Consider the following 14,971-nt stretch of genomic DNA (forward strand, 5'->3'; position numbering starts at 1 on the left):
AGTGGGAGGGCCATGCAGACTCTCCCGCTAGATGGGGTGGTGGGTGATGCTTTTTTTCCAATGAAGATTAAAACCGTGGTACAAAGTAGAATGAGGGGGACCTAATGATCCTGATATCAGCCAAAAGTCTTCATTCTGTCAAAAGCAGAGAATTTGACAAATTCCTAATTTACCCCCTGGCGTTTTAAAACTTTCTGCACATTCAGACCAGAAGAGTAGTTTGTGCATGACTATAAAGTGTCTATGTACGAGAGTCAGATTCAAACCTCAATTTCCAAAAAATTAACAATGACTTTTTAAATGCACTACATGTATAATAATTTTTTCTTAGGTATGTTTGGAGCAAGAGTTCTTCTTTCGAAGGAAGGAATGTGTCCCCCCAGTTGGAGGACCATAGCACAGGGACATAGAATCTCTGAGTTGAAAGTGATCTCCAACTTTATTAAATCTATTCTGTATGTGAATAAAAAACCCAGATGTAGTTATTTAGCCTTAACATGAAGACTGCAGTCAATGGAAAGCCACTAAATCCCAAGGCTGCTCACTTCACTTTTGGACAGTTTGAATTGATAGGACAGTCTGGTTTTTTGTTTCTTTTCCCTTACAATTATCCCACATTTGCCTCTCTGCAATTTCCACTCACTGATCCTAGTTCTGCCCTTAGGGTCCAAACAAAATGAATCTAATCCCTCTCCCATGGCAACCCTTCAATTACTTGAAGACAGCTATATCTCCTCTGACAGATAATGAAGAGTTAGCAGCCCTCTGCTGGAGTGGGAGAAGGTTTGCAGCTGCTCATAATGACTGATTACTACACTAGCTGTAAGACAGCAGCAGGATGTTCTCCTGATGCTGGAATTCAGTAGATTAGGCAGGCCTGGAGGCTGGTCCCTAAATGTCTGTTACTTAGTTTATTGTGGGCAATTAGCTAACGTTGTCTGCAGTGAATGTGTGCATGTGTGTGCGTGTGTGTGAATAGGCCCTGTTTCAATGAGGATAAACTTGATGCCAATGTATACAGATACCCATAACAATGTTGTTGATCATAAAATTATAGACTGTTTTGTCATTTTTTTCTTCAATTCACACACAATAGAATAAAATTTAATAACTAATAATGTAGTGTGGTATGCTCTGACTCTATCTCCCAAAGTCAAGTAGGTTACATTTATCCTAATGATTCTAGGGCACACTGAGGAGTTTGTGGTTGTCCCTTTTCTGCCCCTACTGGGTGTACTTCTGTTATGTTCCTCCCATCGTTAGGGGCCTGAGATTATCACCTTGATTCAATTTTAACACTTAACATAGACTGACTTTTACAAAAATATATTTATGTTGAAGGTATGTCAAGTAAAAAGTATAAGTATTTCCTTCAAAATCTCTAGGTCACTCCTCTATGTGACTTAAAGCTTTAAGGTCATTGGTTCATAACTTAGGGGAGAGGGAGAGAGAGAGAGAAGAAAGAAAGAAAGAAAGAAAGAAAGAAAGAAAGAAAGAAAGAAAGAAAGAAAGAAAGAAAGAAAGAAAGAAAGAAAGAAAGAAAGAAAGAAAGAAAGAAAGAAAGAAAGAAAGAAAGAAAGAGGGAGGGAGGGTGGGAGGGAGAAAGGAAGGAAGGAAGGAAGGAAGGAAGGAAGGAAGGAAGGAAGGAAGGAAGGAAGGAAGGAAGGAAGGAAGGAAGGAAGGAAGGAGAAGGAAAGCCATGTTGCCCAACTAGAAGACTGGTCCTCTGGTCCTCAGAGGGAAGCTCCTTTTCTACTCATAGGGGTTGCTGTTTATCCTTTGCTTCCGAAGAAGGCCATGACATCTGGGATGTGATGCCATGACATGCAAATAAATTGGATTTAAATGAGACAGGACTGTGCAAAGTCACCAGCCTCACTTTCTTCTTTGGAGCTATCCCCTATTCTGGATTATGATCTCCTTATTCCTGTGCCCTGGTCTCCAAAACTTTTAACTCCAAAGGTTGGATACTCTCCTCCTTTCACAAAGAACAGAAAAGAACAAATGAAAAGGCCAAGGACCAGTACCTGTTGCTCAAGGCCATATGGCCCCAAGGGAAAAGAAAAAGCTATAAGGGCTTCCCCCTTACTAATGTTCTTTTACCAAAAGCTATGAGCTAATCAATCCTCAATCTCCCCAGACTCAAAGGAAACTAAGCAGTGGTGACTGATGCAGACAGAAATTTTTCAGTACCTCCCAATCAGAGACCCTCTTCTTTGCCACTTCCTTAGATGACCACAACTGCTTACAGAATGTCTACAGATATTTCAGTCTGCCCAAGGCACTATCCTTATAAACTATCACAATTCTAGAAGCAAGCTCCTTAGAATCCTCCACATGGAGAGGTTGAAATGGCTAAGCAAGCTGATAAGGTCTGTACGTGTAGTAGAGCCCTACTACACTAACACCACTGACTTTTTTTTCCCACTCATAACTTCACCTTATTAAGATACTTTCCACAATGTTATAAGTACTACCTCTCACCAATATCCAGTTTTAACAACCAGCTGTCACCATGACAACTGACTTAAATTGATAAAGAAAAGGAACCAGAGACAATCTTCATATCAATATTTTATACTGGTTCATTTATTTCAAATAAAGGTCTAATTAAATTTTATTTCAAATTATTTATTATTACATCATTCTCAATTCATTTTCTAAACTAAATTAACTCTTATGAAGCCACAATAACAGTCAAAATAAGATTAAACCAGTAATCACTAATGTTTACCCTCCGGAGTTACCTAATAAAAACATTCTACTAAAATCGTCACCACCCCCATGTTACAATGTCTTTTTGCATTAAAAATTTCAGATACTCAAATAACTTTAAGGATTTAGGGCTGGAAGAGAATTTAGAGATAGCAGCCCAAAAAAAGTTAAGCAACTGCCCCAGATCATATATGCTATAAGGAACAGAACTAGGAATCTAGCCTGGGTTCTCTGACATCCAGTTAGGCAATAAACATTTATTAAGCACCTATTTATATGCTGGACACTGTGCTAAGCATTGGAGATACAAATAAAGGGAAAAGACAGCCCCTTTTCTCAAAAAACTCACAGCCTAATGAGGGAGACAACATGCAAACAACTACACACCAATAAGCTATACATAGGATAAATTAGAAATAATTAACAGACGGAAGGCACTAGAATTAGATACAGAAAGGTTTATTATAAAAAGGAGAATTTTCAGATGGGACTTGAAGGAAGCTAGGGAAACCATGAGGCAGAGATAAGAAGAGAGAAAAGTCTACGTGGGGAACAGACAGTAAAAATGCCCAGTCAGGAGATGGATTTTCTTGTTTGAAAAATAGCAAAGGAGCTAGTCCAACTGGATTACACAGTCTGGGGTTGGGAGGGGAGAGGTGAGGGTGGTATAACATAAAAGGACTAGGAGGATGGGGGCAGGGGAAAGACAGGTTATGAAGGATTTGAATGCCAGAAGATTTTGTATCTGATGGAGGTTACTGTAGGGAGCCACTGGAGTTTATTGGGTAGGACAGTGATTGGTCATAACAATGTTTCAGGAAGATCACTTTGACAATTCAAGTGGCAGACAGACTGGAGTAAAGAGAGATTTGTGTCAGGGAGACCAACCAGGAGGCTATTACAATAGTCCAAGCATGAGATGATAAGAGCCTGTATCAGGATGGTGGCAGTATAGAGGAACGGGGCATGTGTGAGAGATGTTACAAAACTACAACAGGCCATGGCAACAGAATGGATATGGGAGGAAGGGAGAGTGAAAAGTGGGAAATGAAATGTAAGCTGTTGGTACCCTCAAAAGTAATAGGAGAGTTTGGAATTTGGGAGGGTTTGGGGGGGAGAAAATGAAAACTTTTTCAAAGAAATTTGAAGCAAAGAGTTTTTCCCATTTACCTACTTCTCTTCTAATTTTTGCCACACTGGTTTTGTTCGTGCAAACATTTTTAAATTTTATATAATCAAAACTGTCCATTTTACCTTATGTGACTATCTTTTTTTTTTTTTTTGCATGGACTTTTTTCCTATTGATTTAGAATCTTTTGATCCTTGAGGTAAGGAGTATCCTACCTGCTTTTATTTGTACACCAAATGCTTAACACAGACTGGCTGTATAGTTTATAATAGAACTATTTGACCATTTAAGATTGTAAAGGGAATAAAATGAAGCTAAAGTAGGACTAATAGATAAGGAGAAATGGAAGGACTGGAAATCACAGTGAGGACAAAAAAAGAATTAAGAGGAAAGAAGCCATAGGACAAGTAGGTGTTGTAGTAGAGAGAGATCTGGGTCAGGAGCTAAGAAGACCTGAGTTCAGATTTGACCTCAGACAGCTTTGTGACCCTGGGCAAGTCACCTAATCCTGTTTTCCTCAGTTTCCTCAACTTTAAAATGAGCTGGAGAAGGAAATGGCAAACCACTCCAGTACCTTTGCCAGGAAAACCCCAAATGGGCTCAGGAAGAATCATATACAACTTGAAATGCTCAACACGAGCAAGAGTAATTTTCCCTATCCATATATCTGAAAAGAAGTTTTTCCCTGCCCTTTTTATTTATTTATAATATTGCTCTTTATATCTAAGTGATATACCTACCTGGAGGTTATCTTGTGTACTGTGTGAAATATTGATCTATACCTCTCTTCTGACAGAATACTTTCCAGTTTTCCTTACAGTTTTTTTCAAACAGTGAATTTTTACACCAATATTTCAGCTTTTGTGGTTTGTCAAACATTAGACTGATGTACTCATTTGCATCTGATAATAACAGCTAATGTTTATGTAGCACCTACTAAGCGTTAGGCACGGTGATAACTGCTTTACAAATATTATGTCATTTGATCCTCACAACAATCCTACTAGGTAGATGTGTTATTATCTCCATTGCACAGATAAGGAAACTGAGAAAGACAGAAGTGAATCTATTTTTATCACTACTTTCTGTTAGATCATGATTATTACATTAATCTTTTTTATTGCAGCTGAATCATAATAGATTTTGACTCAACCCATCTTTAACTTTGTGTATTTCTCTCTGTTTCTCATATGTTTCTTGTAAACAACATTATGGGATTCAGCTTTCTAATCCATTCTGCTGTCTCCTGTTTTATGGATGAGTTCACCCATTCATATTAATTATTATGACTGTTGATTGTGTATTTCTATATTTTCTTTTCTCTATACTTTTCCTTCATTCTTTTCTTCTGCCCTTCTTTAGAAAGAGTAATGGGAACTAAAAATTAATTAATAATTTTTTTTTAAATAAGAAAGAGTAATGAGATGATGAGAGGGGAAATTATAAGCTCAGCATCAATATTCTGGGTCTGATTTAATCTGTTTCTGTTCCCCTGCCCTTCTGTTTCCTTTATCCATATTATATACACAGAGTATTGCCCTTTCTGTACTTTCTTCTAATCCCTTCATTTCAAACCACTCTCCTTAGTTTTTCACTTTGTGGAATTACACAGTTAATACTTGTGTCACTCTGTTCAAGTCACTTTACCTCTGTCTGCCTCAGGTTGCTCAACTGTAAAATGGAGATAATAACAGCAAATTCATAACAGGATTGTTATGAAGAACAAATGAGATAATAATTGATTAAAACAAAAAGAAGAAAGGGAAGGAGCCAAGATGGCAGAGTAGAAGGATGACCTGTAGAAGCTCTCCCCACACAGTCCATAAAATACCCGTAAAAAGTGACACTATACAAATCCTAGAGCTACAGAAGTCACAAAACAGCAGAGTGAAAGAGATCTCTAGCCCAAGGAATCATGGAAGGGCAACAGGAAAGGTCTATCACACTGGGCTCAGAGCAGAGTGCAGCCTGGCCTTGCATGGCAGGGACAGGACCAGAGCAGGCTTCAGGGCACCACCAGCAGCAACTGTGGTTCCCAGATTCTTCAACCTGCAAACACCAAAGATAGTTTCAAAGGTCAGTGAGAAAGCTCTTTCACCTGGGTGAGAAGGGAATGATGTCTGGCCTTGGCCTCAGGTGGCAGCAGCATCCATTTTTGGAGCCCTCAGCCTAAAGACTCTGGGGGAATCAAGCAGCTGATCTGGGTCTCACCACTGAATGGTGGTCCTGAGTGAGGAAGAGCACTAGCTGGTGAAGCTTATGGAAGTTTTGGAGAGGATCCTGGGCAGAAAAGCTTGCAGTAGCTCCCAGACCAGAGTGCAGGTCAGGCCTTTGATTGTGACACCTGGGAGGAACTGAGAACTTACAGGTCCCTAGAGTATACCTTGGTCTTGAAAAAAGGACTCAAAAGTCAAGTAGCTGGTTGGGAAAATGCCCAAAAAAGAGGAAAAAATAAGAACGTAGAAGGTTACTTTCTTGATGAACAGGTATTTTCTTCCATCCTTTCAGATGAGGAAGAATAATGCTTACCAACAGAGGAAGAAATCAAAGTCAAGGCTTCTGTATCCCAAACCTCCAAAATAAATATGCGATCGTCTCAGGCCATGGAAGAGCTCAAAAAGAATTTTGAAAATCAAGTAAGAGAGGTGGATGAAAAACTGGGAAGATAAATGAGAGTGATGCAAGAAAATTATGAAAAGCAAGTCAACAGCTTGCTAAAGAAGACCCCAAAAATGCTGAAGAAAAGAACACCTTTAAAAATAGACTAACTCAAATGGCAAAAGAGGCCCAAAAAGCCAATGAGGAAAAGAATGCTTTTAAAAGCAGAATTACCCAAATGGAAAAGGAGGTTCAAAAGCTCACTGAAGGAAATAGTTCTTTAAAAATTAGAATGGAGTAGATGGAAGCTAATAACTTTATAAGAAACCAAGAAATCACAAAACAAAATCTCAGTCTATAAGTTCAACCTACAAGGTCCATCTGGGGCAGCTAAGTGGTACAGTGGATAGAGCACCAGTGCAGGAATCAGGAGGACTTGAGTTCAAATCTCACCTCAGACACTTGACACTCACTAGTTGTGTGACCTTGGGCAAGTCATTTAACCCCAACTGCCTCATACTGGGTCATCTCCAGTCATCCTGATGAATATCTGGTCACTGGATTCAGATGGCTCTGGAGGAGAAGTGAGGTTGGTGACCTGCACAGCCCTCCCTCACTCAAAACAAAGTCAAGCACAAGTCATGTCACTATTTCTCTGATGACATGGTCTTTGGCAATGAAGGATGAACATACCACCACTAATGTAGGTACATACATGAGGAACAGGGAAAGAAGGAGAAAGATGCTTTGGTTTTGTTTTGTTTTTTCTTAAGAAGTCTGAACTGTCCAATATATAATCTTCTTTTGAATTAGAAACAAGGTCCTTTGGGAAATTTCATTAATTCTTTTAGGTCACTGAAATAATCATTGTTTCATAGATCTACAAGTATCTCTATGGCCTTAAAAGTTAATATGGCTTCCAAAAATGCCCGACACAGTCTTGGAGAGGTATTTATGTGCTGAGAAAAACAAAGCAAAAAAACACCTAATTTCCCCATTTGGTAACACCGGGAAGCAATGGCTTCACCCTCCTTTCAAGTTCAAAGTACTTCTCTTAGGTGAAGAGTTTCCAAGACCAATGCTATTTATGTTAGAAGATGTTTCTTTGGATATTTAAAAAACAGTGTGCAATCAGTTCAACAGTAATGAGTCTATCTAATAGTTCTATTCTGTTATTCTATTTTGTGAAAAGAAAGGTTGGGATTCAGCAGCCTCCTGGGAAGAGAGAAATGATCACCAGCTCATTGCCCACAGCACATTCTTCTCAGCTCCCAGATGGAAGTATGGGTGATTGGAATTGAGGATTTCAAGGCCATTGCAATAGTCTATTTTGGGAGAAAACTGTTTATGCAGGCTCATAGCAAAGCCTCCTTTCTCCTCTTCATCCTTCAGGTACATAGAGGATTTTAGATGGATCTTTATTAAGAAGTGGCATCTTATTCGATTCAATCCATTGCTCAAACTTGTGAAGACTTTTTGCATCCTGACTCTCATTTAATGCGGTAGCTATCCATAACTATCTTTCCAGTTTTGCATCATCTACAAATGTAATAAGTTTGTTATCTATTCCTTTACCCAATTTATTGCTAAAAGCATTCAGTATTGTCACCATGCCCCTTTACCAGTCTTGTGAGCTCTTTCATCTATTTCCTCTTCCTATCCAACTACTCTACAGTGTAATCTAATGACAGAAATGATTTCTGATTCTCCTCCATTAATCCTCATCCCAAATCTTCCCCAATCTGGTTCCTCAATTTCCTCACAGGAGAATATTTAATATTAATTTAACATTAAATATTTAATTTAATATTAAATATACAATGCTACCTGACCCCTACCTCCATCTATCTATACAATTAACTTTGATTTAAGTAAACTCATTCAGAACCATATTCCAAAACATGGGTTTCATCCCACCAAGTGTCAATGATACCTAAAGTTCAACTGGCCTCCTTGAATTAGCACCTTTAGATCCTCTTGATTTTTGCCTAAACACTGTTCATTTACAATTAGACATTTGAGATCATTAGTTTTACTATTGGCTCCTCTGAGTGCCTCAATTGCTCTTCTTTTATAGTGGCCACCCTCTACAACATCTAGCTTGGTGTCAATCTCCTCCTTTCCCCATTCTTTTTATTTTGAAGTTTGTTTGGTTATATATGCAAGGTACCAGGAAAACATATATATTTTATATCTATTATATATAATATAATATATTTATACTCATTATATATAAATCTATAATACATAGATTTATATATTTCTAATATATATATTCTTATCAGCCTGTTAAGTATACTCTATCCCTAACCTGTTATCTTTAACTTATCTGTTGATTCCTTTACTTTAAATCACAATCCAGAAATACAAATTCACTGTTAGTTATCATGTTCTTAGCTAGCAATTTACATGCCTTAATGTTATCTTTTTCATTATCCCCTTTCTTAAAAATATCACTTTGGGGACTTTGAGGACCCCACTGGGGGAATTATAATCATCTGTTGGTTTGATCCTCCTTTCTAATTTATTAGTCCTGGCTGAAGAAATGCAACACATTTTGAGTTTCTTCCTGAGAATATTCAGAAATTAACATGACATACCAAGCAGACATGATTTGAAAAAGATCTCTAATGTAAATGAAAGCTTATTTTAAAGTGGAATCAATCTAATTCTATTTTCCTTGGTTTTTAGTTATGGTTATTTGGATATGTCAATGAACCTAAAAGGTAAAAATGACAGTCACAAAAACAGAAAAAAATAGGATGAAATTCAAAACAAAATACAAATGTTAATTGCAGAGGAAAGAGAAGCAATGTTATTGATTGTTCATGGCTTCCTACACCAACTGACTATTAGGTCAAGGATAAAATAGGATGAGTCCCTTTGACATACAGCCAAGTTTGTGCAAATACTTGGAGCTTCCTGAGTACCCGCTCAAAGAACAGAGTTTTTCTCTCTGCCATACAGGCAGCCAGTGCTAATCAAAAAAGGGCAGATGAAACAGCACTTGACCTGTAAGAAAAAGAAAAATCTCACCTTCTTAGAATAATTACTGATTCTCTGAAACCAGATGAAATGAGACCCACTGTTTTGATACTGAGATCATTCTTCTGTGGTAAAATGGAAACTATCACTTTCCTTAGAATATAAAACTAAAAACTCTTCACTCCTTTGCCCTCACTTGTACAAGACATACATATGTAATTTAATTTTCTCAGAACAAATTAATCCTCTCTGCAGCATCCACTCCATTTCTCATCGTTGGACATGCTCAGAGAAAATGCATTTCAGCTTCTGACTCTCATTGCTGCTTCCACTCCTAAGACATTTGGGCTATCCTTCATCCCAATGATTTGTATACATGTCTAATCTCCCTATTCATCTTCCTGGAGGGCAGGGTCTAAGTTTTATTCGTTCTTATGTCTCTCATAGGCATAGCACAAAGTTAGTGACAAAGAATTATTTGAGGAATGAATGAACAAATGCACATTTTGATGTGAGTTGCTGCCCTTAATTCATATGTACATGGAGGTATCAAATTAAAGGATCCAGGATCTGACTGTGTGACCCTGAACATGCTAATTAATCTATGATCTTATTTGCAAATTGGTATAATAATCCTCATTCTGCATACCTCATAAAGTTGTGGTGAGGAAAGTGCTTTGAAAACCATTAAGTGCTATATGCATATGAACAATATTTAAGAACAGAAAAATACGGAAATATTCCTGATAACAAGGTATGATTAGATGTTATGGTTGAGAAACACTATAAGTGGTTTATAGTTCTATATTCCTGATATCGGGTTGGGGGTGGAGGTTGGGATAGGAGAGTAAGAAGAAATTATAACATTGGACATAATCATTACATTAGAATGCTAGATTTCCTACATGTGTGTGTTCAAGCCCCCTTCACCAAAGTCCTCCACTGGTCATAAGAGCAGAGTGCATGGTATCTCCTTTGGTTATTTTTGACTTTCACTACATGACTAGCTGGCCTCCTTTACCAGTCATATATCAGATGATATCCTTTATACTACTTCTCCTGTTCAATTCATTGACAGGGTATTATGGTCCATTCATCCCATCAACTGCTTTTTTATTATTTTGGGTGCGCCAAAGCTCTAATTCTTTGGGGAATTTCAGTAAAGGAAAGATTGGGGTCCCCTGCCCTGGGCCTTGGGACCCAGAGCTCCCTTCGGTCCCCTTCCAGGTTCAGGGGAGCAGGGGACACCTAACTCTTCAGATGAGTTTAACAGTTTATTAAGCACCTACTCTGTGCACAACACTAACCTTCCTTCACACAGTTTACCTGCACAGTATAACTTGGGTGCTGGTTTACTGAACAGACAAGTATAAAAGATTAAAAGCTGAAGAGGAAAAGCAGAGCAAAAAATTGGAAAAGAAGATGGAAACAATAAGAGAATCTGCTGGCTGTCAGCAAAAGAAGAGAATAGAGAGGCAGGAGGAGAAACTGAAGAATAACAATGGTTCGAATGAAATCTAGGTTTGCTATTGACTTTGTTTTACTGCCCTGAGGGGAATGTTTAACTCCATATTGATGGCCAGGTGGTGGCCAAGCTTCCCTTTACTCTTCTTTCCTACGTTCAAGGATTATCTCATTGAAATCTGTTGGGGGAAGATTATACAAACTGTTCCTTTATCTTCCTTTTCGTCCTCTGTACCATGTCTATTAGAACATTCAGAAGATGCTTGACCCTGCTCCTTCTCAAGCTGCCACCAAGCAAGCTCAGGGTTTTCTGGATTCCCCAATTCCAGCTGGAAAATTTTCCTAAGACCAAGCCCAAAGCTTTTTCATTCCTTTCCTTCTAACTCAGACACTCAGACTAAAACTGCTCCTATTTTGTCCTGAGCAGTGAGCACCGTTAGCCACAAAGGCCACTTTTCAGCTTTCTGAGCTAGTCTCAGGTCTCTATATGTGATTGGAATGAAAACATCATTCAGCAGACAAGGTTAATAACTGTGTTTCCCTGTGAGGTTTGAAAATTTTAAAATGTGTGTATGTTGGTTAGATAAGTTTAAGTGATATTTGTGTGTGTGATTGAGAAACAAGGAATATTTCTTTTTTTTTTTTTCTGCAGCCATTGGGAGCTTTATTGACACAAAAGTAATGGGCCTAAGATTTAGCAAGGAGCTAAAGAAAGGCAAAGATATAGGAAAATGACCAGATTTATATAGGATGATTTTAGGGTTTCCTGAAACAAGGAATATTTCATGCTATGCTTGTCATATTCTAAGAATATTTTTGCTGTGTCCAGTTCATAACTCTGATATGTGCCATATGCCATGGAAATGGTCTAGGCATGAAGTCACGGGGAGCTTAACTGAAAACAGTCACTTATCTAAGCACATTCAAAGAAAAAAATTTGGCTAATAATTTTTTCCCACAGCGAAAATGTTAGGTGAGTACCAACCTTAAGGAGAACCTAATTTGTGCCACTTCATACATAAGATAATCTTATAGTCTAATAAATACACCTTGTTTTGGCAAAAAAAAAAAAATGAAAAGGGAAGGAAAGATTTTGGAGGTAAACCATGGAAGAGTTGTATGAGCGGATGTAGAATTTAAATGAGCAGAAGAATTTATGCAGTAACAACACTGGAAAACAACCTTGAAAGATTCAAAATTCTGACTAATGAAGAAGTGATAGGTCCAAGATACAGAGAAGGAAAAAAGAGGAGAATAAAACCAGGATTTATATTTGCTTTCTTTATATGATTTAAAGTGTGCAAAGCACTTTACAAATATCTCATTTTGTCCTAGTAACAACCATGGGAAATAGGTGCTATTATTAACCCCATTTGTAGAAGAAATTGAGGCAGAGTTAAAGTAACTTTTTCTGAGTCACAGAGCTAGCTGGTAAGTGTCTGAGAACAAATTTAAATTCAGATCTTGCTCACTCCAAGGTCAGTACTCTATCCATTGTGCCACATAGCTGCCTATATGATAGGAATATTTGTTAAATACATTATCTAAGGGTAGCTGGGGTTTTCCATGATCATGGAAGCATATTGATGTTAAAAAGGAAGCTTTGTTTCAAGGATCAGCAATTCATCGTCCATATACAGTATCCTTCAAAGGTAATTAATTATGCAGATGAGCAGACTTTATTTAAAATACAGCAAGAATGCTTGGATTAGAATAAATTTGTAAATTAAAAATATTTACTTAAATGCAAGTAATTCCTTTGAATAGTTGTGATTTTCTCAATAAAAATTCTGAATGCTTTCAGTTCCATGGAGATTACTTTTGAATATTTTATTTCCATTGCCACTATTTCATGACCATTTAATATTATCTTCAATGTTAAATTATTTTAAATCATCCACACTTTTGTGTATTTGTTTTTATATATCTCTAGGAAAAAGGGGGAAACAGGAGGTTAAATACAAAAGATAAGGGAATGTTTAACTATGCCATCTTTGACAAGTTACTAAAACCATGCGATGCCTCAATTTCCCTTGGCTTAAAAATAGAGCAATGATAACCTTTATGCTCAGGATGTGATGACAATAATGATTACGATGACAACAGTGACAGTGAAGATGATAACTTGCACTTACAGCACTTTCCTGCAAACTATTGTCACACGATAAGATATACATGAAATTCAACTAGAATTCCATTGTCCTTGACCAAATCACCAAATATGACTAAATATATCTGAAATCACATTAAGCAGGTGTCAACCAAAACAAAATCCTGTGTGTGCCAAGTCATCTACCTACAATCACTGTTAAAACCCGCATTTTAGTTAATAATTGGATGCTCCTTCCACGTGACAAAAAGCAGTTTAGATTCATTTATGGATGTTCCAGAAAGATGAATAAAAGCTGTAAAATGTAATCTTCTTTATTGCACTGATCAGATGCATTAAGTAGAAGACATGAATGTGAAGAGCTAGCTTAGAGAGTCATTTCCTAACTTCAGATAAGTTAGATTTTTGATTTTCCTTAAGTTAATCAGTTCATTTCATTCTCTCTGTCAGCCCTGTCCTAAGTCTGCATTTTTTATCACCTTAAAATTGTATTGAGAACACTCCCAAGAGCAAACATATCTCTCCTCAGATATTCCAAAGAACATGTAGAGATTGATTCTGCATGTAAACAAACTTCCAAACCTGACAGCCTCATTCTCACCAAAATACGTAGATGCTTTCCAAAACCTATAGATGTTCCTATACTAGCCACCTATGAGATGTAATATTTCAGGCCAATTATAAAAGCCCATACTTCAGAGAGTAGCAATGGCAAGTATTTAAATATCAAACTACAAATTATCTACTTAATGGCAAAAGGGTAAATAAATTGAGCTTGCAGGAATCTGAAAAATTCATTTTAAAATTAATCCTGGGGCTGAGTGGTTTCCTTGGGATGTAAATTGTTGAAGAAAAAGAATCACTGTAAAGCTATACAGGTATAAATAAGAGTGATACACACACATGCATACACACATACATATGCACATAACCAAGTGACTGATTGATTTATCTCATAAAAAGTTTACCAATACTTTCTTCCACTTTTATGTCAATCTATTAAAGCCACATGATAACTTCAGAATTCACATGGAATTTCCAGAAAGGCATCTGACATTTACATTAACACACAAAACAATATCCAAGCCTTAGTCCCACCCTTTGAAGTAGCCACCACCACTATTATTAACTCCATTGTATAAACAAGGAAAGTACTTCTCAAAAAATCAATTGATTTGTTTGTGTTCATGCAGCATTTAAGCATCAGAGCCAAGATTTGAATCCACGTGCTCCTGATTCAAAAGTCAGCACCTCATCGACAATGTCATCGTGGCTTCCATAGACTAAGCAGAGATATTTGAGTTTATCTAGCCCAGTGTCTTCATTCTTCCTCATTCATGTCCAAACTATTGAGAGTGAACAGGGATTGACTTGGACCTTGAAAGTGACCTTAGTGCCAAAAGATATAATATCCTTATGTCAAGAAATTCAACAATCCCTAAGTATCTGCTATGGGCAAGACAATTTTTGAGCTACTGTAGTCTTCAAGTGACTGATAAAGCTGCTAAAACTATGCAGACTAACTCAGAAAGCTAAGAATTATTCAGTACAATTTGTATCTCCACTTGGAAGAACAATCTGCATCTAAAAGTCAACCTGTCCTTATCTTCCCCATCTAAATGTACCTCTCTCAAACTGTACCTGTTCACTTGAGTCTTCCAACATCCTTCCAATCTCCCAGGTTTACAACCTTGGAATTTATATCCCTTTCTTATTCTCCTTCATTTCCTATCCATAAATTCTTTTGAAACCTTTTTTTCTTTTCATGTACATGATCACCACCATAGTAGAGGCACCTGTTGCTTCTCATCTCAGGTATTTTCATAGCTGGCTAATTGATCTCTCTAATTTTAAATCTTTCCCCACATCTATCCATCCTCCATGTATTTACAATATAATATTCTGAAAGTAGGGGTCCTTTGGTCAAGAATCTTTTGTGGATCTCTGTTGCCACTACAGTGACATATAAA

General features: G+C 37.3%; 1 pseudogene; it reads left to right on the forward strand.

Moving 5' to 3' along the window:
- LOC140507835 (calcium load-activated calcium channel-like) overlaps nucleotides 1-11,237 on the forward strand; it is a 48,790-nt pseudogene extending 37,553 nt beyond the window's left edge.
- Nucleotides 11,238-14,971: the final 3,734 nt, after the last annotated feature.

The sequence above is a fragment of the Notamacropus eugenii genome, chromosome 5 (assembly GCF_028372415.1).
Source record: "Notamacropus eugenii isolate mMacEug1 chromosome 5, mMacEug1.pri_v2, whole genome shotgun sequence".
Taxonomy (NCBI): domain Eukaryota; kingdom Metazoa; phylum Chordata; class Mammalia; order Diprotodontia; family Macropodidae; genus Notamacropus; species Notamacropus eugenii.